General features: G+C 40.2%; 39 non-coding genes and 16 pseudogenes across 39 annotated transcripts; all 55 read left to right on the plus strand.

Annotated features, from left to right (window-relative positions):
* The first annotated feature begins 61 nt into the window (after nt 1–61).
* Nucleotides 62–180, plus strand: LOC136698375 (5S ribosomal RNA; annotated as a pseudogene).
* Nucleotides 181–386: 206 nt separating this feature from the next.
* Nucleotides 387–505, plus strand: LOC136698577 (5S ribosomal RNA). Its single transcript, XR_010803151.1, has one exon. It is a non-coding gene; the product is annotated as a 5S ribosomal RNA (ribosomal RNA).
* Nucleotides 506–727: 222 nt separating this feature from the next.
* LOC136698947 (5S ribosomal RNA) lies at nt 728–846 on the plus strand. The gene has a single exon (XR_010803510.1). It is a non-coding gene; the product is annotated as a 5S ribosomal RNA (ribosomal RNA).
* Nucleotides 847–1,052: 206 nt separating this feature from the next.
* Nucleotides 1,053–1,171, plus strand: LOC136698376 (5S ribosomal RNA; annotated as a pseudogene).
* Nucleotides 1,172–1,377: 206 nt separating this feature from the next.
* LOC136698578 (5S ribosomal RNA) lies at nt 1,378–1,496 on the plus strand. The gene has a single exon (XR_010803152.1). It is a non-coding gene; the product is annotated as a 5S ribosomal RNA (ribosomal RNA).
* Nucleotides 1,497–1,718: 222 nt separating this feature from the next.
* Nucleotides 1,719–1,837, plus strand: LOC136698949 (5S ribosomal RNA). The gene has a single exon (XR_010803512.1). It is a non-coding gene; the product is annotated as a 5S ribosomal RNA (ribosomal RNA).
* Nucleotides 1,838–2,042: 205 nt separating this feature from the next.
* Nucleotides 2,043–2,161, plus strand: LOC136698579 (5S ribosomal RNA). Its single transcript, XR_010803153.1, has one exon. It is a non-coding gene; the product is annotated as a 5S ribosomal RNA (ribosomal RNA).
* A 206-nt stretch (nt 2,162–2,367) lies between these two features.
* LOC136698377 (5S ribosomal RNA) lies at nt 2,368–2,486 on the plus strand (annotated as a pseudogene).
* Nucleotides 2,487–2,692: 206 nt separating this feature from the next.
* LOC136698581 (5S ribosomal RNA) lies at nt 2,693–2,811 on the plus strand. Its single transcript, XR_010803155.1, has one exon. It is a non-coding gene; the product is annotated as a 5S ribosomal RNA (ribosomal RNA).
* A 222-nt stretch (nt 2,812–3,033) lies between these two features.
* LOC136698950 (5S ribosomal RNA) lies at nt 3,034–3,152 on the plus strand. Its single transcript, XR_010803513.1, has one exon. It is a non-coding gene; the product is annotated as a 5S ribosomal RNA (ribosomal RNA).
* A 206-nt stretch (nt 3,153–3,358) lies between these two features.
* LOC136698378 (5S ribosomal RNA) lies at nt 3,359–3,477 on the plus strand (annotated as a pseudogene).
* A 206-nt stretch (nt 3,478–3,683) lies between these two features.
* On the plus strand, nt 3,684–3,802 carry LOC136698951 (5S ribosomal RNA). The gene has a single exon (XR_010803514.1). It is a non-coding gene; the product is annotated as a 5S ribosomal RNA (ribosomal RNA).
* Nucleotides 3,803–4,008: 206 nt separating this feature from the next.
* On the plus strand, nt 4,009–4,127 carry LOC136698582 (5S ribosomal RNA). The gene has a single exon (XR_010803156.1). It is a non-coding gene; the product is annotated as a 5S ribosomal RNA (ribosomal RNA).
* Nucleotides 4,128–4,349: 222 nt separating this feature from the next.
* Nucleotides 4,350–4,468, plus strand: LOC136698953 (5S ribosomal RNA). Its single transcript, XR_010803515.1, has one exon. It is a non-coding gene; the product is annotated as a 5S ribosomal RNA (ribosomal RNA).
* Nucleotides 4,469–4,673: 205 nt separating this feature from the next.
* Nucleotides 4,674–4,792, plus strand: LOC136698381 (5S ribosomal RNA; annotated as a pseudogene).
* Nucleotides 4,793–4,998: 206 nt separating this feature from the next.
* Nucleotides 4,999–5,117, plus strand: LOC136698583 (5S ribosomal RNA). The gene has a single exon (XR_010803157.1). It is a non-coding gene; the product is annotated as a 5S ribosomal RNA (ribosomal RNA).
* A 222-nt stretch (nt 5,118–5,339) lies between these two features.
* LOC136698382 (5S ribosomal RNA) lies at nt 5,340–5,458 on the plus strand (annotated as a pseudogene).
* A 206-nt stretch (nt 5,459–5,664) lies between these two features.
* Nucleotides 5,665–5,783, plus strand: LOC136698954 (5S ribosomal RNA). Its single transcript, XR_010803516.1, has one exon. It is a non-coding gene; the product is annotated as a 5S ribosomal RNA (ribosomal RNA).
* A 206-nt stretch (nt 5,784–5,989) lies between these two features.
* On the plus strand, nt 5,990–6,108 carry LOC136698383 (5S ribosomal RNA; annotated as a pseudogene).
* A 206-nt stretch (nt 6,109–6,314) lies between these two features.
* On the plus strand, nt 6,315–6,433 carry LOC136698584 (5S ribosomal RNA). Its single transcript, XR_010803158.1, has one exon. It is a non-coding gene; the product is annotated as a 5S ribosomal RNA (ribosomal RNA).
* A 222-nt stretch (nt 6,434–6,655) lies between these two features.
* Nucleotides 6,656–6,774, plus strand: LOC136698955 (5S ribosomal RNA). The gene has a single exon (XR_010803517.1). It is a non-coding gene; the product is annotated as a 5S ribosomal RNA (ribosomal RNA).
* Nucleotides 6,775–6,979: 205 nt separating this feature from the next.
* On the plus strand, nt 6,980–7,098 carry LOC136698384 (5S ribosomal RNA; annotated as a pseudogene).
* Nucleotides 7,099–7,304: 206 nt separating this feature from the next.
* Nucleotides 7,305–7,423, plus strand: LOC136698585 (5S ribosomal RNA). The gene has a single exon (XR_010803159.1). It is a non-coding gene; the product is annotated as a 5S ribosomal RNA (ribosomal RNA).
* Nucleotides 7,424–7,644: 221 nt separating this feature from the next.
* On the plus strand, nt 7,645–7,763 carry LOC136698385 (5S ribosomal RNA; annotated as a pseudogene).
* Nucleotides 7,764–7,969: 206 nt separating this feature from the next.
* On the plus strand, nt 7,970–8,088 carry LOC136698956 (5S ribosomal RNA). Its single transcript, XR_010803518.1, has one exon. It is a non-coding gene; the product is annotated as a 5S ribosomal RNA (ribosomal RNA).
* Nucleotides 8,089–8,294: 206 nt separating this feature from the next.
* Nucleotides 8,295–8,413, plus strand: LOC136698386 (5S ribosomal RNA; annotated as a pseudogene).
* A 206-nt stretch (nt 8,414–8,619) lies between these two features.
* Nucleotides 8,620–8,738, plus strand: LOC136698586 (5S ribosomal RNA). The gene has a single exon (XR_010803160.1). It is a non-coding gene; the product is annotated as a 5S ribosomal RNA (ribosomal RNA).
* A 221-nt stretch (nt 8,739–8,959) lies between these two features.
* On the plus strand, nt 8,960–9,078 carry LOC136698387 (5S ribosomal RNA; annotated as a pseudogene).
* Nucleotides 9,079–9,284: 206 nt separating this feature from the next.
* Nucleotides 9,285–9,403, plus strand: LOC136698957 (5S ribosomal RNA). Its single transcript, XR_010803519.1, has one exon. It is a non-coding gene; the product is annotated as a 5S ribosomal RNA (ribosomal RNA).
* A 206-nt stretch (nt 9,404–9,609) lies between these two features.
* On the plus strand, nt 9,610–9,728 carry LOC136698388 (5S ribosomal RNA; annotated as a pseudogene).
* Nucleotides 9,729–9,934: 206 nt separating this feature from the next.
* Nucleotides 9,935–10,053, plus strand: LOC136698587 (5S ribosomal RNA). Its single transcript, XR_010803161.1, has one exon. It is a non-coding gene; the product is annotated as a 5S ribosomal RNA (ribosomal RNA).
* Nucleotides 10,054–10,275: 222 nt separating this feature from the next.
* On the plus strand, nt 10,276–10,394 carry LOC136698958 (5S ribosomal RNA). The gene has a single exon (XR_010803520.1). It is a non-coding gene; the product is annotated as a 5S ribosomal RNA (ribosomal RNA).
* A 205-nt stretch (nt 10,395–10,599) lies between these two features.
* Nucleotides 10,600–10,718, plus strand: LOC136698389 (5S ribosomal RNA; annotated as a pseudogene).
* Nucleotides 10,719–10,924: 206 nt separating this feature from the next.
* Nucleotides 10,925–11,043, plus strand: LOC136698588 (5S ribosomal RNA). Its single transcript, XR_010803162.1, has one exon. It is a non-coding gene; the product is annotated as a 5S ribosomal RNA (ribosomal RNA).
* A 221-nt stretch (nt 11,044–11,264) lies between these two features.
* Nucleotides 11,265–11,383, plus strand: LOC136698391 (5S ribosomal RNA; annotated as a pseudogene).
* Nucleotides 11,384–11,589: 206 nt separating this feature from the next.
* LOC136698589 (5S ribosomal RNA) lies at nt 11,590–11,708 on the plus strand. Its single transcript, XR_010803163.1, has one exon. It is a non-coding gene; the product is annotated as a 5S ribosomal RNA (ribosomal RNA).
* A 222-nt stretch (nt 11,709–11,930) lies between these two features.
* LOC136698959 (5S ribosomal RNA) lies at nt 11,931–12,049 on the plus strand. Its single transcript, XR_010803521.1, has one exon. It is a non-coding gene; the product is annotated as a 5S ribosomal RNA (ribosomal RNA).
* A 205-nt stretch (nt 12,050–12,254) lies between these two features.
* On the plus strand, nt 12,255–12,373 carry LOC136698961 (5S ribosomal RNA). Its single transcript, XR_010803523.1, has one exon. It is a non-coding gene; the product is annotated as a 5S ribosomal RNA (ribosomal RNA).
* A 205-nt stretch (nt 12,374–12,578) lies between these two features.
* On the plus strand, nt 12,579–12,697 carry LOC136698590 (5S ribosomal RNA). The gene has a single exon (XR_010803164.1). It is a non-coding gene; the product is annotated as a 5S ribosomal RNA (ribosomal RNA).
* Nucleotides 12,698–12,920: 223 nt separating this feature from the next.
* On the plus strand, nt 12,921–13,039 carry LOC136698592 (5S ribosomal RNA). The gene has a single exon (XR_010803166.1). It is a non-coding gene; the product is annotated as a 5S ribosomal RNA (ribosomal RNA).
* Nucleotides 13,040–13,259: 220 nt separating this feature from the next.
* On the plus strand, nt 13,260–13,378 carry LOC136698962 (5S ribosomal RNA). The gene has a single exon (XR_010803524.1). It is a non-coding gene; the product is annotated as a 5S ribosomal RNA (ribosomal RNA).
* Nucleotides 13,379–13,584: 206 nt separating this feature from the next.
* LOC136698593 (5S ribosomal RNA) lies at nt 13,585–13,703 on the plus strand. The gene has a single exon (XR_010803167.1). It is a non-coding gene; the product is annotated as a 5S ribosomal RNA (ribosomal RNA).
* A 220-nt stretch (nt 13,704–13,923) lies between these two features.
* On the plus strand, nt 13,924–14,042 carry LOC136698963 (5S ribosomal RNA). Its single transcript, XR_010803525.1, has one exon. It is a non-coding gene; the product is annotated as a 5S ribosomal RNA (ribosomal RNA).
* Nucleotides 14,043–14,248: 206 nt separating this feature from the next.
* On the plus strand, nt 14,249–14,367 carry LOC136698594 (5S ribosomal RNA). Its single transcript, XR_010803168.1, has one exon. It is a non-coding gene; the product is annotated as a 5S ribosomal RNA (ribosomal RNA).
* Nucleotides 14,368–14,590: 223 nt separating this feature from the next.
* LOC136698523 (5S ribosomal RNA) lies at nt 14,591–14,709 on the plus strand (annotated as a pseudogene).
* Nucleotides 14,710–14,914: 205 nt separating this feature from the next.
* On the plus strand, nt 14,915–15,033 carry LOC136698982 (5S ribosomal RNA). Its single transcript, XR_010803543.1, has one exon. It is a non-coding gene; the product is annotated as a 5S ribosomal RNA (ribosomal RNA).
* Nucleotides 15,034–15,270: 237 nt separating this feature from the next.
* On the plus strand, nt 15,271–15,389 carry LOC136698595 (5S ribosomal RNA). The gene has a single exon (XR_010803169.1). It is a non-coding gene; the product is annotated as a 5S ribosomal RNA (ribosomal RNA).
* A 205-nt stretch (nt 15,390–15,594) lies between these two features.
* Nucleotides 15,595–15,713, plus strand: LOC136698596 (5S ribosomal RNA). The gene has a single exon (XR_010803170.1). It is a non-coding gene; the product is annotated as a 5S ribosomal RNA (ribosomal RNA).
* Nucleotides 15,714–15,918: 205 nt separating this feature from the next.
* LOC136698597 (5S ribosomal RNA) lies at nt 15,919–16,037 on the plus strand. Its single transcript, XR_010803171.1, has one exon. It is a non-coding gene; the product is annotated as a 5S ribosomal RNA (ribosomal RNA).
* A 223-nt stretch (nt 16,038–16,260) lies between these two features.
* On the plus strand, nt 16,261–16,379 carry LOC136698524 (5S ribosomal RNA; annotated as a pseudogene).
* A 205-nt stretch (nt 16,380–16,584) lies between these two features.
* Nucleotides 16,585–16,703, plus strand: LOC136698983 (5S ribosomal RNA). Its single transcript, XR_010803544.1, has one exon. It is a non-coding gene; the product is annotated as a 5S ribosomal RNA (ribosomal RNA).
* Nucleotides 16,704–16,909: 206 nt separating this feature from the next.
* Nucleotides 16,910–17,028, plus strand: LOC136698598 (5S ribosomal RNA). Its single transcript, XR_010803172.1, has one exon. It is a non-coding gene; the product is annotated as a 5S ribosomal RNA (ribosomal RNA).
* A 205-nt stretch (nt 17,029–17,233) lies between these two features.
* Nucleotides 17,234–17,352, plus strand: LOC136698599 (5S ribosomal RNA). Its single transcript, XR_010803173.1, has one exon. It is a non-coding gene; the product is annotated as a 5S ribosomal RNA (ribosomal RNA).
* Nucleotides 17,353–17,574: 222 nt separating this feature from the next.
* On the plus strand, nt 17,575–17,693 carry LOC136698600 (5S ribosomal RNA). The gene has a single exon (XR_010803174.1). It is a non-coding gene; the product is annotated as a 5S ribosomal RNA (ribosomal RNA).
* A 205-nt stretch (nt 17,694–17,898) lies between these two features.
* Nucleotides 17,899–18,017, plus strand: LOC136698601 (5S ribosomal RNA). The gene has a single exon (XR_010803175.1). It is a non-coding gene; the product is annotated as a 5S ribosomal RNA (ribosomal RNA).
* Nucleotides 18,018–18,225: the final 208 nt, after the last annotated feature.

Genomic DNA, 18,225 nt, shown 5'->3' on the forward strand with positions numbered 1-18,225 from the left:
TAAAACAAGTATTACTCTTAGAAGAGTATATAGAAATAGTCTTCTACAGCCAGCAGTGATCGCTTACGGCCATACCACTCCTTGAAAGCCCGATCCCGTCTGATCTCGGAAGCGAAGAAGAGTTTGGCCTAGTTAGTACTTGGATGGGAGACTGCCTGGGAATACTAGGTGCTGTAAGCTTTTTAGCTTAAGCTTCTATTATAAAGACAGTAACCACAGTCATTTAACACAAGAGAAGAAGAAAACTACAAAAAAAAAAAAACGAACTGGAAAGCCAATCATTTTCATTTGAGGTGTCAGGTGGTCTACCGTTTACAGGCAGCTCTAAAACAAGTATTACTCTTAGAAGAGTATATAGAAATAGTCGTCTACAGCCAGCAGTAATCGCTTACGGCCATACCACTCCTTGAAAGCCCGATCCCGTCTGATCTCGGAAGCGAAGAAGAGTTGGGCCTAGTTAGTACTTGGATGGGAGACTGCCTGGGAATACTAGGTGCTGTAAGCTTTTTAGCTTAAGTTTCTATTATAAAGGCAGTAACCACAGTCATTTAAACACAAGAGAAGAAGAAAACTTAAAAAAAAAAAACAACAAAAAAAAAAAAACGAACTGGAAAGCCAATCATTTTCATTTGAGGTGTCAGGTGGTCTACCGTTTACAGGCAGATCTAAAACAAGTATTACTCTTAGAAGAGTATATAGAAATAGTCTTCTACAGCCAGCAGTAATCGCTTATGGCCATACCACTCCTTGAAAGCCCGATCCCGTCTGATCTCGGAAGCGAAGAAGAGTTGGGCCTAGTTAGTACTTGGATGGGAGACTGCCTGGGAATACTAGGTGCTGTAAGCTTTTTAGCTTAAGTTTCTATTATAAAGGCAGTAACCACAGTCATTTAAACACAAGAGAAGAAGAAAACTACAAAAAAAAAAAACGAACTGGAAAGCCAATCATTTTCATTTGAGGTGTCAGGTGGTCTACCGTTTACAGGCAGATCTAAAACAAGTATTACTCTTAGAAGAGTATATAGAAATAGTCTTCTACAGCCAGCAGTGATCGCTTACGGCCATACCACTCCTTGAAAGCCCGATCCCGTCTGATCTCGGAAGCGAAGAAGAGTTTGGCCTAGTTAGTACTTGGATGGGAGACTGCCTGGGAATACTAGGTGCTGTAAGCTTTTTAGCTTAAGCTTCTATTATAAAGACAGTAACCACAGTCATTTAACACAAGAGAAGAAGAAAACTACAAAAAAAAAAAAACGAACTGGAAAGCCAATCATTTTCATTTGAGGTGTCAGGTGGTCTACCGTTTACAGGCAGCTCTAAAACAAGTATTACTCTTAGAAGAGTATATAGAAATAGTCGTCTACAGCCAGCAGTAATCGCTTACGGCCATACCACTCCTTGAAAGCCCGATCCCGTCTGATCTCGGAAGCGAAGAAGAGTTGGGCCTAGTTAGTACTTGGATGGGAGACTGCCTGGGAATACTAGGTGCTGTAAGCTTTTTAGCTTAAGTTTCTATTATAAAGGCAGTAACCACAGTCATTTAAACACAAGAGAAGAAGAAAACTTAAAAAAAAAAAACAACAAAAAAAAAAAAACGAACTGGAAAGCCAATCATTTTCATTTGAGGTGTCAGGTGGTCTACCGTTTACAGGCAGATCTAAAACAAGTATTACTCTTAGAAGAGTATATAGAAATAGTCTTCTACAGCCAGCAGTAATCGCTTATGGCCATACCACTCCTTGAAAGCCCGATCCCGTCTGATCTCGGAAGCGAAGAAGAGTTGGGCCTAGTTAGTACTTGGATGGGAGACTGCCTGGGAATACTAGGTGCTGTAAGCTTTTTAGCTTAAGTTTCTATTATAAAGGCAGTAACCACAGTCATTTAAACACAAGAGAAGAAGAAAACTACAAAAAAAAAAACGAACTGGAAAGCCAATCATTTTCATTTGAGGTGTCAGGTGGTCTACCGTTTACAGGCAGATCTAAAACAAGTATTACTCTTAGAAGAGTATATAGAAATAGTCTTCTACAGCCAGCAGTGATCGCTTACGGCCATACCACTCCTTGAAAGCCCGATCCCGTCTGATCTCGGAAGCGAAGAAGAGTTGGGCCTAGTTAGTACTTGGATGGGAGACTGCCTGGGAATACTAGGTGCTGTAAGCTTTTTAGCTTAAGTTTCTATTATAAAGGCAGCAACCACAGTCATTTAAACACAAGAGAAGAAGAAAACTACAAAAAAAAAAAACGAACTGGAAAGCCAATCATTTTCATTTGAGGTGTCAGGTGGTCTACCGTTTACAGGCAGATCTAAAACAAGTATTACTCTTAGAAGAGTATATAGAAATAGTCTTGTACAGCCAGCAGTGATCGCTTACGGCCATACCACTCCTTGAAAGCCCGATCCCGTCTGATCTCGGAAGCGAAGAAGAGTTTGGCCTAGTTAGTACTTGGATGGGAGACTGCCTGGGAATACTAGGTGCTGTAAGCTTTTTAGCTTAAGCTTCTATTATAAAGACAGTAACCACAGTCATTTAACACAAGAGAAGAAGAAAACTACAAAAAAAAAAAAACGAACTGGAAAGCCAATCATTTTCATTTGAGGTGTCAGGTGGTCTACCGTTTACAGGCAGCTCTAAAACAAGTATTACTCTTAGAAGAGTATATAGAAATAGTCGTCTACAGCCAGCAGTAATCGCTTACGGCCATACCACTCCTTGAAAGCCCGATCCCGTCTGATCTCGGAAGCGAAGAAGAGTTGGGCCTAGTTAGTACTTGGATGGGAGACTGCCTGGGAATACTAGGTGCTGTAAGCTTTTTAGCTTAAGTTTCTATTATAAAGGCAGTAACCACAGTCATTTAAACACAAGAGAAGAAGAAAACTTAAAAAAAAAAAACAACAAAAAAAAAAAAACGAACTGGAAAGCCAATCATTTTCATTTGAGGTGTCAGGTGGTCTACCGTTTACAGGCAGATCTAAAACAAGTATTACTCTTAGAAGAGTATATAGAAATAGTCTTCTACAGCCAGCAGTAATCGCTTATGGCCATACCACTCCTTGAAAGCCCGATCCCGTCTGATCTCGGAAGCGAAGAAGAGTTGGGCCTAGTTAGTACTTGGATGGGAGACTGCCTGGGAATACTAGGTGCTGTAAGCTTTTTAGCTTAAGTTTCTATTATAAAGGCAGCAACCACAGTCATTTAAACACAAGAGAAGAAGAAAACTACAAAAAAAAAAAACGAACTGGAAAGCCAATCATTTTCATTTGAGGTGTCAGGTGGTCTACCGTTTACAGGCAGATCTAAAACAAGTATTACTCTTAGAAGAGTATATAGAAATAGTCTTCTACAGCCAGCAGTGATCGCTTACGGCCATACCACTCCTTGAAAGCCCGATCCCGTCTGATCTCGGAAGCGAAGAAGAGTTTGGCCTAGTTAGTACTTGGATGGGAGACTGCCTGGGAATACTAGGTGCTGTAAGCTTTTTAGCTTAAGCTTCTATTATAAAGACAGTAACCACAGTCATTTAACACAAGAGAAGAAGAAAACTACAAAAAAAAAAAAACGAACTGGAAAGCCAATCATTTTCATTTGAGGTGTCAGGTGGTCTACCGTTTACAGGCAGATCTAAAACAAGTATTACTCTTAGAAGAGTATATAGAAATAGTCTTCTACAGCCAGCAGTAATCGCTTATGGCCATACCACTCCTTGAAAGCCCGATCCCGTCTGATCTCGGAAGCGAAGAAGAGTTGGGCCTAGTTAGTACTTGGATGGGAGACTGCCTGGGAATACTAGGTGCTGTAAGCTTTTTAGCTTAAGCTTCTATTATAAAGACAGTAACCACAGTCATTTAACACAAGAGAAGAAGAAAACTACAAAAAAAAAAAAACGAACTGGAAAGCCAATCATTTTCATTTGAGGTGTCAGGTGGTCTACCGTTTACAGGCAGCTCTAAAACAAGTATTACTCTTAGAAGAGTATATAGAAATAGTCGTCTACAGCCAGCAGTAATCGCTTACGGCCATACCACTCCTTGAAAGCCCGATCCCGTCTGATCTCGGAAGCGAAGAAGAGTTGGGCCTAGTTAGTACTTGGATGGGAGACTGCCTGGGAATACTAGGTGCTGTAAGCTTTTTAGCTTAAGTTTCTATTATAAAGGCAGTAACCACAGTCATTTAAACACAAGAGAAGAAGAAAACTTAAAAAAAAAAAACAACAAAAAAAAAAAAACGAACTGGAAAGCCAATCATTTTCATTTGAGGTGTCAGGTGGTCTACCGTTTACAGGCAGATCTAAAACAAGTATTACTCTTAGAAGAGTATATAGAAATAGTCTTCTACAGCCAGCAGTAATCGCTTATGGCCATACCACTCCTTGAAAGCCCGATCCCGTCTGATCTCGGAAGCGAAGAAGAGTTGGGCCTAGTTAGTACTTGGATGGGAGACTGCCTGGGAATACTAGGTGCTGTAAGCTTTTTAGCTTAAGTTTCTATTATAAAGGCAGTAACCACAGTCATTTAAACACAAGAGAAGAAGAAAACTACAAAAAAAAAAACGAACTGGAAAGCCAATCATTTTCATTTGAGGTGTCAGGTGGTCTACCGTTTACAGGCAGATCTAAAACAAGTATTACTCTTAGAAGAGTATATAGAAATAGTCTTCTACAGCCAGCAGTGATCGCTTACGGCCATACCACTCCTTGAAAGCCCGATCCCGTCTGATCTCGGAAGCGAAGAAGAGTTTGGCCTAGTTAGTACTTGGATGGGAGACTGCCTGGGAATACTAGGTGCTGTAAGCTTTTTAGCTTAAGCTTCTATTATAAAGACAGTAACCACAGTCATTTAACACAAGAGAAGAAGAAAACTACAAAAAAAAAAAAACGAACTGGAAAGCCAATCATTTTCATTTGAGGTGTCAGGTGGTCTACCGTTTACAGGCAGCTCTAAAACAAGTATTACTCTTAGAAGAGTATATAGAAATAGTCGTCTACAGCCAGCAGTAATCGCTTACGGCCATACCACTCCTTGAAAGCCCGATCCCGTCTGATCTCGGAAGCGAAGAAGAGTTGGGCCTAGTTAGTACTTGGATGGGAGACTGCCTGGGAATACTAGGTGCTGTAAGCTTTTTAGCTTAAGTTTCTATTATAAAGGCAGTAACCACAGTCATTTAAACACAAGAGAAGAAGAAAACTTAAAAAAAAAAAACTACAAAAAAAAAAAAACGAACTGGAAAGCCAATCATTTTCATTTGAGGTGTCAGGTGGTCTACCGTTTACAGGCAGATCTAAAACAAGTATTACTCTTAGAAGAGTATATAGAAATAGTCTTCTACAGCCAGCAGTGATCGCTTACGGCCATACCACTCCTTGAAAGCCCGATCCCGTCTGATCTCGGAAGCGAAGAAGAGTTTGGCCTAGTTAGTACTTGGATGGGAGACTGCCTGGGAATACTAGGTGCTGTAAGCTTTTTAGCTTAAGCTTCTATTATAAAGACAGTAACCACAGTCATTTAACACAAGAGAAGAAGAAAACTACAAAAAAAAAAAAACGAACTGGAAAGCCAATCATTTTCATTTGAGGTGTCAGGTGGTCTACCGTTTACAGGCAGATCTAAAACAAGTATTACTCTTAGAAGAGTATATAGAAATAGTCTTCTACAGCCAGCAGTAATCGCTTATGGCCATACCACTCCTTGAAAGCCCGATCCCGTCTGATCTCGGAAGCGAAGAAGAGTTGGGCCTAGTTAGTACTTGGATGGGAGACTGCCTGGGAATACTAGGTGCTGTAAGCTTTTTAGCTTAAGTTTCTATTATAAAGGCAGCAACCACAGTCATTTAAACACAAGAGAAGAAGAAAACTACAAAAAAAAAAAACGAACTGGAAAGCCAATCATTTTCATTTGAGGTGTCAGGTGGTCTACCGTTTACAGGCAGATCTAAAACAAGTATTACTCTTAGAAGAGTATATAGAAATAGTCTTCTACAGCCAGCAGTGATCGCTTACGGCCATACCACTCCTTGAAAGCCCGATCCCGTCTGATCTCGGAAGCGAAGAAGAGTTTGGCCTAGTTAGTACTTGGATGGGAGACTGCCTGGGAATACTAGGTGCTGTAAGCTTTTTAGCTTAAGCTTCTATTATAAAGACAGTAACCACAGTCATTTAACACAAGAGAAGAAGAAAACTACAAAAAAAAAAAAACGAACTGGAAAGCCAATCATTTTCATTTGAGGTGTCAGGTGGTCTACCGTTTACAGGCAGCTCTAAAACAAGTATTACTCTTAGAAGAGTATATAGAAATAGTCGTCTACAGCCAGCAGTAATCGCTTACGGCCATACCACTCCTTGAAAGCCCGATCCCGTCTGATCTCGGAAGCGAAGAAGAGTTGGGCCTAGTTAGTACTTGGATGGGAGACTGCCTGGGAATACTAGGTGCTGTAAGCTTTTTAGCTTAAGTTTCTATTATAAAGGCAGTAACCACAGTCATTTAAACACAAGAGAAGAAGAAAACTTAAAAAAAAAAAACAACAAAAAAAAAAAAACGAACTGGAAAGCCAATCATTTTCATTTGAGGTGTCAGGTGGTCTACCGTTTACAGGCAGATCTAAAACAAGTATTACTCTTAGAAGAGTATATAGAAATAGTCTTCTACAGCCAGCAGTAATCGCTTATGGCCATACCACTCCTTGAAAGCCCGATCCCGTCTGATCTCGGAAGCGAAGAAGAGTTGGGCCTAGTTAGTACTTGGATGGGAGACTGCCTGGGAATACTAGGTGCTGTAAGCTTTTTAGCTTAAGTTTCTATTATAAAGGCAGTAACCACAGTCATTTAAACACAAGAGAAGAAGAAAACTACAAAAAAAAAAACGAACTGGAAAGCCAATCATTTTCATTTGAGGTGTCAGGTGGTCTACCGTTTACAGGCAGATCTAAAACAAGTATTACTCTTAGAAGAGTATATAGAAATAGTCTTCTACAGCCAGCAGTGATCGCTTACGGCCATACCACTCCTTGAAAGCCCGATCCCGTCTGATCTCGGAAGCGAAGAAGAGTTTGGCCTAGTTAGTACTTGGATGGGAGACTGCCTGGGAATACTAGGTGCTGTAAGCTTTTTAGCTTAAGCTTCTATTATAAAGACAGTAACCACAGTCATTTAACACAAGAGAAGAAGAAAACTACAAAAAAAAAAAAACGAACTGGAAAGCCAATCATTTTCATTTGAGGTGTCAGGTGGTCTACCGTTTACAGGCAGCTCTAAAACAAGTATTACTCTTAGAAGAGTATATAGAAATAGTCGTCTACAGCCAGCAGTAATCGCTTACGGCCATACCACTCCTTGAAAGCCCGATCCCGTCTGATCTCGGAAGCGAAGAAGAGTTGGGCCTAGTTAGTACTTGGATGGGAGACTGCCTGGGAATACTAGGTGCTGTAAGCTTTTTAGCTTAAGTTTCTATTATAAAGGCAGTAACCACAGTCATTTAAACACAAGAGAAGAAGAAAACTTAAAAAAAAAAACTACAAAAAAAAAAAAACGAACTGGAAAGCCAATCATTTTCATTTGAGGTGTCAGGTGGTCTACCGTTTACAGGCAGATCTAAAACAAGTATTACTCTTAGAAGAGTATATAGAAATAGTCTTCTACAGCCAGCAGTGATCGCTTACGGCCATACCACTCCTTGAAAGCCCGATCCCGTCTGATCTCGGAAGCGAAGAAGAGTTTGGCCTAGTTAGTACTTGGATGGGAGACTGCCTGGGAATACTAGGTGCTGTAAGCTTTTTAGCTTAAGCTTCTATTATAAAGACAGTAACCACAGTCATTTAACACAAGAGAAGAAGAAAACTACAAAAAAAAAAAAACGAACTGGAAAGCCAATCATTTTCATTTGAGGTGTCAGGTGGTCTACCGTTTACAGGCAGATCTAAAACAAGTATTACTCTTAGAAGAGTATATAGAAATAGTCTTCTACAGCCAGCAGTAATCGCTTATGGCCATACCACTCCTTGAAAGCCCGATCCCGTCTGATCTCGGAAGCGAAGAAGAGTTGGGCCTAGTTAGTACTTGGATGGGAGACTGCCTGGGAATACTAGGTGCTGTAAGCTTTTTAGCTTAAGTTTCTATTATAAAGGCAGCAACCACAGTCATTTAAACACAAGAGAAGAAGAAAACTACAAAAAAAAAAAACGAACTGGAAAGCCAATCATTTTCATTTGAGGTGTCAGGTGGTCTACCGTTTACAGGCAGATCTAAAACAAGTATTACTCTTAGAAGAGTATATAGAAATAGTCTTCTACAGCCAGCAGTGATCGCTTACGGCCATACCACTCCTTGAAAGCCCGATCCCGTCTGATCTCGGAAGCGAAGAAGAGTTTGGCCTAGTTAGTACTTGGATGGGAGACTGCCTGGGAATACTAGGTGCTGTAAGCTTTTTAGCTTAAGCTTCTATTATAAAGACAGTAACCACAGTCATTTAACACAAGAGAAGAAGAAAACTACAAAAAAAAAAAAACGAACTGGAAAGCCAATCATTTTCATTTGAGGTGTCAGGTGGTCTACCGTTTACAGGCAGCTCTAAAACAAGTATTACTCTTAGAAGAGTATATAGAAATAGTCGTCTACAGCCAGCAGTAATCGCTTACGGCCATACCACTCCTTGAAAGCCCGATCCCGTCTGATCTCGGAAGCGAAGAAGAGTTGGGCCTAGTTAGTACTTGGATGGGAGACTGCCTGGGAATACTAGGTGCTGTAAGCTTTTTAGCTTAAGTTTCTATTATAAAGGCAGTAACCACAGTCATTTAAACACAAGAGAAGAAGAAAACTTAAAAAAAAAAACAACAAAAAAAAAAAAACGAACTGGAAAGCCAATCATTTTCATTTGAGGTGTCAGGTGGTCTACCGTTTACAGGCAGATCTAAAACAAGTATTACTCTTAGAAGAGTATATAGAAATAGTCTTCTACAGCCAGCAGTGATCGCTTACGGCCATACCACTCCTTGAAAGCCCGATCCCGTCTGATCTCGGAAGCGAAGAAGAGTTTGGCCTAGTTAGTACTTGGATGGGAGACTGCCTGGGAATACTAGGTGCTGTAAGCTTTTTAGCTTAAGCTTCTATTATAAAGACAGTAACCACAGTCATTTAACACAAGAGAAGAAGAAAACTACAAAAAAAAAAAAACGAACTGGAAAGCCAATCATTTTCATTTGAGGTGTCAGGTGGTCTACCGTTTACAGGCAGATCTAAAACAAGTATTACTCTTAGAAGAGTATATAGAAATAGTCTTCTACAGCCAGCAGTAATCGCTTATGGCCATACCACTCCTTGAAAGCCCGATCCCGTCTGATCTCGGAAGCGAAGAAGAGTTGGGCCTAGTTAGTACTTGGATGGGAGACTGCCTGGGAATACTAGGTGCTGTAAGCTTTTTAGCTTAAGTTTCTATTATAAAGGCAGCAACCACAGTCATTTAAACACAAGAGAAGAAGAAAACTACAAAAAAAAAAAACGAACTGGAAAGCCAATCATTTTCATTTGAGGTGTCAGGTGGTCTACCGTTTACAGGCAGATCTAAAACAAGTATTACTCTTAGAAGAGTATATAGAAATAGTCTTCTACAGCCAGCAGTGATCGCTTACGGCCATACCACTCCTTGAAAGCCCGATCCCGTCTGATCTCGGAAGCGAAGAAGAGTTTGGCCTAGTTAGTACTTGGATGGGAGACTGCCTGGGAATACTAGGTGCTGTAAGCTTTTTAGCTTAAGCTTCTATTATAAAGACAGTAACCACAGTCATTTAACACAAGAGAAGAAGAAAACTACAAAAAAAAAAAAACGAACTGGAAAGCCAATCATTTTCATTTGAGGTGTCAGGTGGTCTACCGTTTACAGGCAGCTCTAAAACAAGTATTACTCTTAGAAGAGTATATAGAAATAGTCGTCTACAGCCAGCAGTAATCGCTTACGGCCATACCACTCCTTGAAAGCCCGATCCCGTCTGATCTCGGAAGCGAAGAAGAGTTGGGCCTAGTTAGTACTTGGATGGGAGACTGCCTGGGAATACTAGGTGCTGTAAGCTTTTTAGCTTAAGTTTCTATTATAAAGGCAGTAACCACAGTCATTTAAACACAAGAGAAGAAGAAAACTTAAAAAAAAAAAACAACAAAAAAAAAAAAACGAACTGGAAAGCCAATCATTTTCATTTGAGGTGTCAGGTGGTCTACCGTTTACAGGCAGATCTAAAACAAGTATTACTCTTAGAAGAGTATATAGAAATAGTCTTCTACAGCCAGCAGTAATCGCTTATGGCCATACCACTCCTTGAAAGCCCGATCCCGTCTGATCTCGGAAGCGAAGAAGAGTTGGGCCTAGTTAGTACTTGGATGGGAGACTGCCTGGGAATACTAGGTGCTGTAAGCTTTTTAGCTTAAGTTTCTATTATAAAGGCAGTAACCACAGTCATTTAAACACAAGAGAAGAAGAAAACTACAAAAAAAAAAACGAACTGGAAAGCCAATCATTTTCATTTGAGGTGTCAGGTGGTCTACCGTTTACAGGCAGATCTAAAACAAGTATTACTCTTAGAAGAGTATATAGAAATAGTCTTCTACAGCCAGCAGTGATCGCTTACGGCCATACCACTCCTTGAAAGCCCGATCCCGTCTGATCTCGGAAGCGAAGAAGAGTTTGGCCTAGTTAGTACTTGGATGGGAGACTGCCTGGGAATACTAGGTGCTGTAAGCTTTTTAGCTTAAGCTTCTATTATAAAGACAGTAACCACAGTCATTTAACACAAGAGAAGAAGAAAACTACAAAAAAAAAAAAACGAACTGGAAAGCCAATCATTTTCATTTGAGGTGTCAGGTGGTCTACCGTTTACAGGCAGCTCTAAAACAAGTATTACTCTTAGAAGAGTATATAGAAATAGTCGTCTACAGCCAGCAGTAATCGCTTACGGCCATACCACTCCTTGAAAGCCCGATCCCGTCTGATCTCGGAAGCGAAGAAGAGTTGGGCCTAGTTAGTACTTGGATGGGAGACTGCCTGGGAATACTAGGTGCTGTAAGCTTTTTAGCTTAAGTTTCTATTATAAAGGCAGTAACCACAGTCATTTAAACACAAGAGAAGAAGAAAACTTAAAAAAAAAAACAACAAAAAAAAAAAAACGAACTGGAAAGCCAATCATTTTCATTTGAGGTGTCAGGTGGTCTACCGTTTACAGGCAGATCTAAAACAAGTATTACTCTTAGAAGAGTATATAGAAATAGTCTTCTACAGCCAGCAGTGATCGCTTACGGCCATACCACTCCTTGAAAGCCCGATCCCGTCTGATCTCGGAAGCGAAGAAGAGTTTGGCCTAGTTAGTACTTGGATGGGAGACTGCCTGGGAATACTAGGTGCTGTAAGCTTTTTAGCTTAAGCTTCTATTATAAAGACAGTAACCACAGTCATTTAACACAAGAGAAGAAGAAAACTACAAAAAAAAAAAAACGAACTGGAAAGCCAATCATTTTCATTTGAGGTGTCAGGTGGTCTACCGTTTACAGGCAGCTCTAAAACAAGTATTACTCTTAGAAGAGTATATAGAAATAGTCGTCTACAGCCAGCAGTAATCGCTTACGGCCATACCACTCCTTGAAAGCCCGATCCCGTCTGATCTCGGAAGCGAAGAAGAGTTGGGCCTAGTTAGTACTTGGATGGGAGACTGCCTGGGAATACTAGGTGCTGTAAGCTTTTTAGCTTAAGTTTCTATTATAAAGGCAGTAACCACAGTCATTTAAACACAAGAGAAGAAGAAAACTTAAAAAAAAAAAACAACAAAAAAAAAAAAACGAACTGGAAAGCCAATCATTTTCATTTGAGGTGTCAGGTGGTCTACCGTTTACAGGCAGATCTAAAACAAGTATTACTCTTAGAAGAGTATATAGAAATAGTCTTCTACAGCCAGCAGTAATCGCTTATGGCCATACCACTCCTTGAAAGCCCGATCCCGTCTGATCTCGGAAGCGAAGAAGAGTTGGGCCTAGTTAGTACTTGGATGGGAGACTGCCTGGGAATACTAGGTGCTGTAAGCTTTTTAGCTTAAGTTTCTATTATAAAGGCAGTAACCACAGTCATTTAAACACAAGAGAAGAAGAAAACTACAAAAAAAAAAACGAACTGGAAAGCCAATCATTTTCATTTGAGGTGTCAGGTGGTCTACCGTTTACAGGCAGATCTAAAACAAGTATTACTCTTAGAAGAGTATATAGAAATAGTCTTCTACAGCCAGCAGTAATCGCTTATGGCCATACCACTCCTTGAAAGCCCGATCCCGTCTGATCTCGGAAGCGAAGAAGAGTTGGGCCTAGTTAGTACTTGGATGGGAGACTGCCTGGGAATACTAGGTGCTGTAAGCTTTTTAGCTTAAGTTTCTATTATAAAGGCAGTAACCACAGTCATTTAAACACAAGAGAAGAAGAAAACTACAAAAAAAAAAACGAACTGGAAAGCCAATCATTTTCATTTGAGGTGTCAGGTGGTCTACCGTTTACAGGCAGATCTAAAACAAGTATTACTCTTAGAAGAGTATATAGAAATAGTCTTCTACAGCCAGCAGTGATCGCTTACGGCCATACCACTCCTTGAAAGCCCGATCCCGTCTGATCTCGGAAGCGAAGAAGAGTTGGGCCTAGTTAGTACTTGGATGGGAGACTGCCTGGGAATACTAGGTGCTGTAAGCTTTTTAGCTTAAGTTTCTATTATAAAGGCAGTAACCACAGTCATTTAAACACAAGAGAAGAAGAAAACTTAAAAAAAAAAAAACAACAAAAAAAAAAAAACGAACTGGAAAGCCAATCATTTTCATTTGAGGTGTCAGGTGGTCTACCGTTTACAGGCAGATCTAAAACAAGTATTACTCTTAGAAGAGTATATAGAAATAGTCTTCTACAGCCAGCTGTGATCGCTTACGGCCATACCACTCCTTGAAAGCCCGATCCCGTCTGATCTCGGAAGCGAAGAAGAGTTGGGCCTAGTTAGTACTTGGATGGGAGACTGCCTGGGAATACTAGGTGCTGTAAGCTTTTTAGCTTAAGTTTCTATTATAAAGGCAGTAACCACAGTCATTTAAACACAAGAGAAGAAGAAAACTTAAAAAAAAAAAACAACAAAAAAAAAAACGAACTGGAAAGCCAATCATTTTCATTTGAGGTGTCAGGTGGTCTACCGTTTACAGGCAGATCTAAAACAAGTATTACTCTTAGAAGAGTATATAGAAATAGTCTTCTACAGCCAGCAGTGATCGCTTATGGCCATACCACTCCTTGAAAGCCCGATCCCGTCTGATCTCGGAAGCGAAGAAGAGTTGGGCCTAGTTAGTACTTGGATGGGAGACTGCCTGGGAATACTAGGTGCTGTAAGCTTTTTAGCTTAAGTTTCTATTATAAAGGCAGCAACCACAGTCATTTAAACACAAGAGAAGAAGAAAACTACAAAAAAAAAAAACGAACTGGAAAGCCAATCATTTTCATTTGAGGTGTCAGGTGGTCTACCGTTTACAGGCAGATCTAAAACAAGTATTACTCTTAGAAGAGTATATAGAAATAGTCTTCTACAGCCAGCAGTGATCGCTTACGGCCATACCACTCCTTGAAAGCCCGATCCCGTCTGATCTCGGAAGCGAAGAAGAGTTGGGCCTAGTTAGTACTTGGATGGGAGACTGCCTGGGAATACTAGGTGCTGTAAGCTTTTTAGCTTAAGTTTCTATTATAAAGGCAGTAACCACAGTCATTTAAACACAAGAGAAGAAGAAAACTTAAAAAAAAAAAACAACAAAAAAAAAAACGAACTGGAAAGCCAATCATTTTCATTTGAGGTGTCAGGTGGTCTACCGTTTACAGGCAGATCTAAAACAAGTATTACTCTTAGAAGAGTATATAGAAATAGTCTTCTACAGCCAGCAGTGATCGCTTATGGCCATACCACTCCTTGAAAGCCCGATCCCGTCTGATCTCGGAAGCGAAGAAGAGTTGGGCCTAGTTAGTACTTGGATGGGAGACTGCCTGGGAATACTAGGTGCTGTAAGCTTTTTAGCTTAAGTTTCTATTATAAAGGCAGCAACCACAGTCATTTAAACACAAGAGAAGAAGAAAACTACAAAAAAAAAAAACGAACTGGAAAGCCAATCATTTTCATTTGAGGTGTCAGGTGGTCTACCGTTTACAGGCAGATCTAAAACAAGTATTACTCTTAGAAGAGTATATAGAAATAGTCTTCTACAGCCAGCAGTGATCGCTTACGGCCATACCACTCCTTGAAAGCCCGATCCCGTCTGATCTCGGAAGCGAAGAAGAGTTGGGCCTAGTTAGTACTTGGATGGGAGACTGCCTGGGAATACTAGGTGCTGTAAGCTTTTTAGCTTAAGTTTCTATTATAAAGGCAGTAACCAAAGTCATTTAAACACAAGAGAAGAAGAAAACTTAAAAAAAAACAACAACAAAAAAAAAAAAAACGAACTGGAAAGCCAATCATTTTCATTTGAGGTGTCAGGTGGTCTACCGTTTACAGGCAGCTCTAAAACAAGTATTACTCTTAGAAGAGTATATAGAAATAGTCTTCTACAGCCAGCAGTGATCGCTTACGGCCATACCACTCCTTGAAAGCCCGATCCAGTCTGATCTCGGAAGCGAAGAAGAGTTTGGCCTAGTTAGTACTTGGATGGGAGACTGCCTGGGAATACTAGGTGCTGTAAGCTTTTTAGCTTAAGCTTCTATTATAAAGACAGTAACCACAGTCATTTAACACAAGAGAAGAAGAAAACTACAAAAAAAAAAAACGAACTGGAAAGCCAATCATTTTCATTTGAGGTGTCAGGTGGTCTACCGTTTACAGGCAGCTCTAAAACAAGTATTACTCTTAGAAGAGTATATAGAAATAGTCGTCTACAGCCAGCAGTAATCGCTTACGGCCATACCACTCCTTGAAAGCCCGATCCCGTCTGATCTCGGAAGCGAAGAAGAGTTGGGCCTAGTTAGTACTTGAATGGGAGACTGCCTGGGAATACTAGGTGCTGTAAGCTTTTTAGCTTAAGTTTCTATTATAAAGGCAGTAACCACAGTCATTTAAACACAAGAGAAGAAGAAAACTTAAAAAAAAAAAACAACAAAAAAAAAAAACAACAAAAAAAAAAAACGAACTGGAAAGCCAATCGTTTTCATTTGAGGTGTCAGGTGGTCTACCGTTTACAGGCAGATCTAAAACAAGTATTACTCTTAGAAGAGTACATAGAAATAGTCTTCTACAGCCAGCTGTGATCGCTTACGGCCATACCACTCCTTGAAAGCCCGATCCCGTCTGATCTCGGAAGCGAAGAAGAGTTGGGCCTAGTTAGTACTTGGATGGGAGACTGCCTGGGAATACTAGGTGCTGTAAGCTTTTTAGCTTAAGTTTCTATTATAAAGGCAGTAACCACAGTCATTTAAACACAAGAGAAGAAGAAAACTACAAAAAAAAAAACGAACTGGAAAGCCAATCATTTTCATTTGAGGTGTCAGGTGGTCTACCGTTTACAGGCAGATCTAAAACAAGTATTACTCTTAGAAGAGTATATAGAAATAGTCTTCTACAGCCAGCTGTGATCGCTTACGGCCATACCACTCCTTGAAAGCCCGATCCCGTCTGATCTCGGAAGCGAAGAAGAGTTGGGCCTAGTTAGTACTTGGATGGGAGACTGCCTGGGAATACTAGGTGCTGTAAGCTTTTTAGCTTAAGTTTCTATTATAAAGGCAGTAACCACAGTCATTTAAACACAAGAGAAGAAGAAAACTACAAAAAAAAAAACGAACTGGAAAGCCAATCATTTTCATTTGAGGTGTCAGGTGGTCTACCGTTTACAGGCAGATCTAAAACAAGTATTACTCTTAGAAGAGTATATAGAAATAGTCTTCTACAGCCAGCAGTGATCGCTTACGGCCATACCACTCCTTGAAAGCCCGATCCCGTCTGATCTCGGAAGCGAAGAAGAGTTGGGCCTAGTTAGTACTTGGATGGGAGACTGCCTGGGAATACTAGGTGCTGTAAGCTTTTTAGCTTAAGTTTCTATTATAAAGGCAGTAACCAAAGTCATTTAAACACAAGAGAAGAAGAAAACTTAAAAAAAAACAACAACAAAAAAAAAAAAAACGAACTGGAAAGCCAATCATTTTCATTTGAGGTGTCAGGTGGTCTACCGTTTACAGGCAGCTCTAAAACAAGTATTACTCTTAGAAGAGTATATAGAAATAGTCTTCTACAGCCAGCAGTGATCGCTTACGGCCATACCACTCCTTGAAAGCCCGATCCAGTCTGATCTCGGAAGCGAAGAAGAGTTTGGCCTAGTTAGTACTTGGATGGGAGACTGCCTGGGAATACTAGGTGCTGTAAGCTTTTTAGCTTAAGCTTCTATTATAAAGACAGTAACCACAGTCATTTAACACAAGAGAAGAAGAAAACTACAAAAAAAAAAAACGAACTGGAAAGCCAATCATTTTCATTTGAGGTGTCAGGTGGTCTACCGTTTACAGGCAGCTCTAAAACAAGTATTACTCTTAGAAGAGTATATAGAAATAGTCGTCTACAGCCAGCAGTAATCGCTTACGGCCATACCACTCCTTGAAAGCCCGATCCCGTCTGATCTCGGAAGCGAAGAAGAGTTGGGCCTAGTTAGTACTTGAATGGGAGACTGCCTGGGAATACTAGGTGCTGTAAGCTTTTTAGCTTAAGTTTCTATTATAAAGGCAGTAACCACAGTCATTTAAACACAAGAGAAGAAGAAAACTACAAAAAAAAAAAACGAACTGGAAAGCCAATCATTTTCATTTGAGGTGTCAGGTGGTCTACCGTTTACAGGCAGATCTAAAACAAGTATTACTCTTAGAAGAGTATATAGAAATAGTCTTCTACAGCCAGCTGTGATCGCTTACGGCCATACCACTCCTTGAAAGCCCGATCCCGTCTGATCTCGGAAGCGAAGAAGAGTTGGGCCTAGTTAGTACTTGGATGGGAGACTGCCTGGGAATACTAGGTGCTGTAAGCTTTTTAGCTTAAGTTTCTATTATAAAGGCAGTAACCACAGTCATTTAAACACAAGAGAAGAAGAAAACTACAAAAAAAAAAACGAACTGGAAAGCCAATCATTTTCATTTGAGGTGTCAGGTGGTCTACCGTTTACAGGCAGATCTAAAACAAGTATTACTCTTAGAAGAGTATATAGAAATAGTCTTCTACAGCCAGCAGTGATCGCTTACGGCCATACCACTCCTTGAAAGCCCGATCCCGTCTGATCTCGGAAGCGAAGAAGAGTTGGGCCTAGTTAGTACTTGGATGGGAGACTGCCTGGGAATACTAGGTGCTGTAAGCTTTTTAGCTTAAGTTTCTATTATAAAGGCAGTAACCACAGTCATTTAAACACAAGAGAAGAAGAAAACTTAAAAAAAAACAACAACAAAAAAAAAAAAACGAACTGGAAAGCCAATCATTTTCATTTGAGGTGTCAGGTGGTCTACCGTTTACAGGCAGATCTAAAACAAGTATTACTCTTAGAAGAGTATATAGAAATAGTCTTCTACAGCCAGCAGTGATCGCTTACGGCCATACCACTCCTTGAAAGCCCGATCCCGTCTGATCTCGGAAGCGAAGAAGAGTTGGGCCTAGTTAGTACTTGGATGGGAGACTGCCTGGGAATACTAGGTGCTGTAAGCTTTTTAGCTTAAGTTTCTATTATAAAGGCAGTAACCACAGTCATTTAAACACAAGAGAAGAAGAAAACTACAAAAAAAAAAACGAACTGGAAAGCCAATCATTTTCATTTGAGGTGTCAGGTGGTCTACCGTTTACAGGCAGATCTAAAACAAGTATTACTCTTAGAAGAGTATATAGAAATAGTCTTCTACAGCCAGCAGTGATCGCTTACGGCCATACCACTCCTTGAAAGCCCGATCCCGTCTGATCTCGGAAGCGAAGAAGAGTTGGGCCTAGTTAGTACTTGGATGGGAGACTGCCTGGGAATACTAGGTGCTGTAAGCTTTTTAGCTTAAGTTTCTATTATAAAGGCAGTAACCACAGTCATTTAAACACAAGAGAAGAAGAAAACTTAAAAAAAAAAAACAACAAAAAAAAAAACGAACTGGAAAGCCAATCATTTTCATTTGAGGTGTCAGGTGGTCTACCGTTTACAGGCAGATCTAAAACAAGTATTACTCTTAGAAGAGTATATAGAAATAGTCTTCTACAG

The sequence above is a fragment of the Hoplias malabaricus genome, chromosome 5 (assembly GCF_029633855.1).
Source record: "Hoplias malabaricus isolate fHopMal1 chromosome 5, fHopMal1.hap1, whole genome shotgun sequence".
NCBI classification, from domain to species: Eukaryota; Metazoa; Chordata; class Actinopteri; order Characiformes; family Erythrinidae; genus Hoplias; species Hoplias malabaricus.